This window comes from Uloborus diversus, chromosome 2 (genome assembly GCF_026930045.1).
Source record: "Uloborus diversus isolate 005 chromosome 2, Udiv.v.3.1, whole genome shotgun sequence".
Lineage (NCBI taxonomy): Eukaryota > Metazoa > Arthropoda > Arachnida > Araneae > Uloboridae > Uloborus > Uloborus diversus.
Genome location: NC_072732.1, coordinates 191411969 through 191418478, shown reverse-complemented (window position 1 = coordinate 191418478; position 6510 = coordinate 191411969). Strand labels below are relative to the sequence as shown.

The 6510-nt window shown below is 35.7% G+C and overlaps 1 protein-coding gene across 1 annotated transcript in view; it reads left to right on the top strand.

Moving 5' to 3' along the window:
- Positions 1–2458: 2458 nt before the first annotated feature.
- Positions 2459–6510, top strand: part of LOC129216733 (ribonucleases P/MRP protein subunit POP1-like) — a 56698-nt gene continuing 52646 nt past the window's right edge. Inside the window, exon 1 of the mRNA XM_054850950.1 lies at positions 2459–2586. The gene's annotated coding sequence lies outside the window, so the exon portion shown is untranslated. The remainder of the gene's footprint in view (positions 2587–6510) is intronic.

Genomic DNA, 6510 nt, shown 5'->3' with positions numbered 1-6510 from the left:
AGTCGCTATTCTCTTCATTTTCACTTCTGAATTTTTCAAAAAAAGAAAAAAAATCATGATTTTTTTCTTTTCACATTTTTGAAGGTGTGTTGTTACCATTTATAAAGTTCTCCCAAGACTGGGGGGGGGGCATTGACCCCCCTCGCCCCCCCATAAATCCGTCCATGATTTTGAGACATTCTACCTTTTGTTTGGATTTTTTTTTCTGAAAACAAAACTCACAAATGCTAAAAGTAATTTTTCTGAAAAGGCCAGATCAGAAATTTTGTACTTTTGCTCGGTATCTTTTAAGAGTCGTTTTTTCCTCTCTATTGTAAAATTATCATATGACTTACATTCCTCTGGCTCTGAGGTACAGATTTGTTGATGTTAAAACTACATGAAAAAGCAAAAAAAATTTCAACATTAAAGTCTTCCAAACGCAATTGTAGCCTATAGTTACCGGCCTGCAGTTTCGTATTTTTGGTATTCAAGGCTGCGTACTCTCACTGATGTGCTAAGCCACCTGTTTGTTGGCACTCTCAGCTTCAATAAGATGACATAACTCGGTCATTGACTATTCCAGACCGATGAGTCCATATCAATTATAAGGACGAAACTGCAGTCTCTAAATGTGACAAACCGGGCTGTTGTGCTGTCGGTTTGCATGTAAGCATCTTTCTGACTTTAGGGGAAGTTCTTTAACGTCGCCGCCAATATTCTTCGGAATGTTTTTGAAATTAACTACCTAAAAATGCGACTTTAAGCTCAATTTGGTAATGACAAGACGAGAAAGAGGAGACGGGGGCTAGAAGTTCCCTCCGAATTCTTTTTGAAACTGAAATCAATTGAAGACTTAACAAGGAAGTTTTTGAAGGAGTTCATACATTAGAAAAAGGACGGTCTAAAAAGATTGGGTGCCGAGCATTTTGGTCGCTGGGAAGATTCGTAGTAATGTTACCGTCGACACCCAATATGCCGTCCCCCAATGTTCCTGGCGCCCAATATGCTCGTTGCCCAATCTTTCTATTTCGGAAAACGGTATGAAGTAGAGAGATAGGGCTGGGAGAATTGTTTTCGGCTCCTCCCCCCCCCCCCCACGAAATAGTTTAAAATTATGACGTTTTAAAAGCGTAATTTCAGTTTTACAGACATTAGGATTAGATGCTTTGCATAAGAGAGGACTGCGAACAAAGCACTTTGCCTCCGGACAAACCTGCAGTAAAGATTTACACGTTACAAAAAAAAGATCGATAACGCACCGTAGGGCATCAGTGGGAATCCAACGCACGACCTCCTTTAAGCGCTGGTTTCCTATGAGCGAACTGTAGTGTCAATGCTATTAACTTTAACTGTGACTGTATGAGAATGTAAACTGGATCGAGATCTAACTGTAACTGGGGAAAGGAAAAAAGTGCTTTTCACCGTTTGTTAAAAGATGTATGTAATTTTGTGTGCTTGTGCCAGTAAAGTATGTGTTGTTCGTAAGCGGTTTCGATGTTCGTTACTTAAGTAAACCCACGCACTACCTTCCAACTAAGATGAATAAGGAAGGATACAACACGAACTAGTCAATCTTCGGCGTCGCTTCTAGCCGAGGGGAAGACTTGATTCTTCTGCGCATGCGCGCCCGAGCTGAAATAGACGTCGTGAATGACCACGCCGGAACTACTTGACTTTGATTTCAGCGTCGCGGCGAGGAGCGACGCCGAGGATTGGCGATTTTGCTTCTCGGAAACCAAAGGGCTTTACTGCACTCATGCAAACGCTTTTTTCCGCCATTCAGCAGCTACGAACAGGGCCATCAAGAGCCAAGGCTACCCTTCTCAGTTTTGAGGCGTGGGTGTGGCTACTTAAGGAACGAGTCCCTAGTTTTCGACTAGGGCTCTCGTCGCACCTGTGCTTATTAAGCTTACGTTCGACGAGCTCAACTGGTAGCGACCGATTAGTTAATCACGTGACAGCTAATGATCACGTGCTCCAATCAACTACTTATTAGAGTGGCAACTGGTGAGGTAACCGGTTGATTATAGAACGCTGCGGTTAGCACCGGTTACTCAGCAGTCGACCGGTAGGAAAGCTATAGCAAGTCATTTAGAATTTATCCAAAGGGGGGGAGGGGTCGCAAAAAGTATATACTCAATGTAAATGACAGGCTTTGGGAGGGGGGAGGGGAGGGTACCTTTTTGTTTCCAAATTGTCAGTTATTATTTTATTCTTTAGACTGTTTTAAAATATACTACTGACATTGTCCCTATAAGATAAATAAATACCTTTGTGATGAATAGTAAAGTAAGAAATAACAACGTCAAAACGCACAAATTGCAGTAATCTTTAATTTGTACGCTTTTATTTCTTACTTTACTGTCACTCTGTTTTAGGACTAATGAAGAGGAGAGACTTATTGCTGTTAGCTCTCACTTTCATGAGTCGATCGTGCTTATAGAAGTGAAATGAAATTTAAAGAAAACAAACTTATAAACGCCCGAGTTGAACACCACGTGTTCGTTTGAAATTCCTATTAATTTAAAGTATATTTATTGTACTAGGTGCTGCTTTGTGTGAGTTTTGTTTGAAAAATCAGTGGTTAAGAGAAAAACCCATAAGGTAAATGTCTATTCCATGAATATGTGTACATTTTATACATTTCTCTTGCACATTAAACCGGTGTTTATTAATTGACATTTTTTCGTTTTATAAACATTTCAGTTTTTTCCTTAATGTGTGCTCGTTTAAATTCTCCGTAGTTCTTAACCTGAAGGTACCCCTGCGCAAATTAATTTGTTGGCCTCTTCAACAAACATTATTATGGAATATAATGATTCTGCAATTTATTACCGTAGGTACAAAATGAGTACTTGCTGAGCTCTAGTTTTGATAAACAAAAGATTACACCTAAGACTTCTCACAAACACAGCAGCAGCCGCTATTAAAATCAATATAAAAGAAAGCTCAACAAATTTTAATGAGCCATTTTGGATCACATTTTTCGGAGATCCTAGATCCTTTGGATATGGATCTAGGAAGCTAAAAATTTGCATTGGTAGTTTCAAAGACATTTCTACACCCCTATAAAGTTTCATCCAAAGCAGAGGGGACGATTTGAAAAATTAGATCACTTGACGTGGAATTACTCGACTGAAATCGATTTTCACGGAGAAAATATCTGAGCCCCCCTTAAAATTTTGTATATGGGCGCCCATGTGCTGAGAAAAATAGGGTCATTCCGTATCAAATCAACACACTTATTTTGGCTTTCAGATTTTGATGAAATTTAGTACAGCGTTTACAGGCATGTAGCTAGAACTTTGTTAAGGGGGGGGGGGGGGTCCAAGGTTGCACGAACTTCAAAAGAGGAGGCATGCTAAAGCAGAATTAGTAGCTGATAATTACACAAAACAAGATAAATCCAATTAAAACTGACTATTAAAATATGATAATTAACTAAAACTAATTTAATAATTGAAATTAATAGAGTCATTAGTTAAAATTAGTTAACAAAAATTTTATGTTAAGTGGTAAATTAATTATTGTCAGTTTGTAAATTAACATTAAACTGAAAGTTATCACATACAAAGTTTCCAAATATGGGTGAACCTCTGTCCTCCTGAAAATAAGTGATATATTTTCTATTAATAAAAAGGACACAATAAAAGAAAAACGGAAAACGAAAACTGCACTAGAAATTACTTGGAAAATGCATGCGATAATTTAATAAAATATTAAAGCTTTGTAATATATTTCATTTATACTTATGCCATTTTATTTGAAAACTAGAAAGCCACCCGTCAAATTGCTTCAACTCCTCTTCATTTGAACGAAGCAATTGCCTGTTTGGTGATATTTTGATAGTTGAAATTTTAACTCTAACACCAGTGGATTAACTCTAAACTCAAGTAGATAGCGTTCATTATTTTCGTTTCTTCATTCCTCTGAGATGACACAGTCTTACCAGTAAAACTGTTAAGTTACCAGATCGAGTTCAGCCTTGTCACAATAAAGCCTTTCCCTGCATGTTAAACATTACCAAAACATATTATCAAATTACATATCATGCCGTGGCGCGAATTCATTGTTGAAACACGCGGGTTACTCGATCATCGGCATTATTTATATAAGGATAAATAAATCTATATCTATGGAGTCGAATGTATAACTATATGAATGTTACATAACGTAACCCTGTCCGATTTGAACAACATTTCAGGCAAAACCTCACAACTCTCTTAACGAAAATATTAACAAGGTTTCATTTAAAAAGCTTGAATTAGTTTTCATTTATTTACATTTATAATATTCTTTTGATAATACAAAATAGAATGATATTTCCAATCTTATCCGTTTTCTAACTATCATTCATAATCATCAATTAAAAGCTTGAACAAACTATTAACTCTTTGAGGGACGGAGTCTTCCTTTGATGCAACCACTTTTTTAATATGTATTTTTTTTCTCTTTTTTCAGCCAACTGACAAAGTGATTTCAGTTAGCTGAAAAAAAAAAGAGAAGCAAGAAATAAATGGTCTTCTCAAGTGAAGTCGCTATTCCTCAGAGGGTGAAAGCTGTTCGAAAAAATTTTAGATACCGAAAAAGGCGTATTGCCGTTTTTATCATTATTTTTTTCTTTCTAATGGGGCTGTGTTAGAGGCTTTAGCCTTTTGTGGAACAAGTGCGAACCAACGATATGGCATATGCCACCATTAAGGCGCGGATGTGAATGTCACAGGAAAATTTGATGCCCAGTTTCCACCAGATGGAGACATCTGAGCTCTCTTCGATGCGAAACTGCAAAAGGAATTTAATTTTGTCAAGAGCATTCACTGTCAAAAGACCTAGAAGACCTTTTGCATGTCGATTAATGGAATGTATACCTAATGAATTAGAGACGTACCGAGTAGCACTTTGGCCGAGTAGCCGAGTACCGAGTACTCGGCCTTTCACTACTCGGCCGAGTACCGAGTTACCGAGTACTCGGCCTTTCACTACTCGGCTGAGTTACCAAGTACCAATTATGTTTTAAGAAGAACCACCCACACACATGTGATGAATTTTGAACCTATTGGAATAGTAGTATTAACCTCCTTGTCCATATAATAGTTTTTAAAACTTAAATTCCTCCTGAAATTTAATTACGCATTGTATAAATAATTTTGTTTGAGTCACAAATTTTACAAAAAAAATATTTTTAAAATTAAAAATAAATAAATAACAGGTATGATTAATCAAGTTGGAATTAAAAAAAATTACAGTAAAATCTCTCTAATGGGTTCACTAACAGGACAATTTTTTTTGTCAGCAATAGAGAGGTGTTCGCAGGACACAGGTTTTATAATGTTTTTTGCATTGGAACTAGGGAATTAAAAATTGTCCGCATAAGAGGGGTTTCACTGTATACCAATCAATTACAGTTCTAGTCCGCCAAACATAAATAATTTTTAAAAGCAGATAAAACAAATGTGCAGGAACACTGCAGACACGTGTTTCTGACCCCTCTCCGTTACAAGGAACGTCTTTTTCAATGCATAACATGTGAGCTAAAGAATGTAAAGACATTCGACAAAAAAATCCGACTCTTGTCGGATGCATTTAAATTCACGAGCTCCCATTTTGTGCATTGAAAAAGAAATTAATTGTAACGCCAAAACACGTGCCTGCAGTGTTCCTGCACTGTGCTTTTAACTTTGTTTTATTTCCATTTATTTTTTAAGCAAAGGTATTTTTATATTTTTTATGACTAATTTTTGTTTGTAGCAAAAATCTATTTTTAATATAAAAATTCCATATTTTCTATACTTACCTTTTTTGCATAATTTTTAATAAGTAAGTTTTATTAACTTTGGGGACATTAAAATAAAGATTTATTCCATTGAAGCATTACAAACTTCATTATTCTCAAAATTTTAATTTGACTTATGAATTTTAATTGTAAATGATTGCAGAATATAATGCTTGCTCTTTTTTTTTATAAATTTTAGTATCTGTCTTGGACAATATTCAATTTTTTGCAACTACTCGGTATTGGCCGAGTATCTGATCAGAATTTGGCCGAGTACCGAGTACTCGAAAATTGGCCGAGTAGGCCGAGTACCGAGTAGTTACCGAGTACTCGGTACGTCTCTATAATGAATTAAATTAATTATCTGTGTAATTTTAGTTTAACAACATGTTGTTAATTTTAACAACAATACATATCATATTTTACGACGCAGGTAATGATTTTTTTTCTTTAATACAATATTAACAAAACACTCTATTGCAAGAAATAGTAAATATCTTTAGCTTGAAGAAAATAAAAGTTTAAAAAAAAAGGCAATATAAACGAAAAACTCAAAAAAATTTACCTCGTATTCAGCTTTTTTGTTTCTTTGCTTGTAACGAAGTAAATAGCGGTAATTTTCACCTAATAATTTATAGTAAACTGCAGATGTCTGTTTTTTGTTACGTTTAATGCTACCTTCACAATTTACTAAAGATGGATGCATAGATGCTAATTAAATGACTCCTTAGTACAAAGCCAGTGAATAACAATCA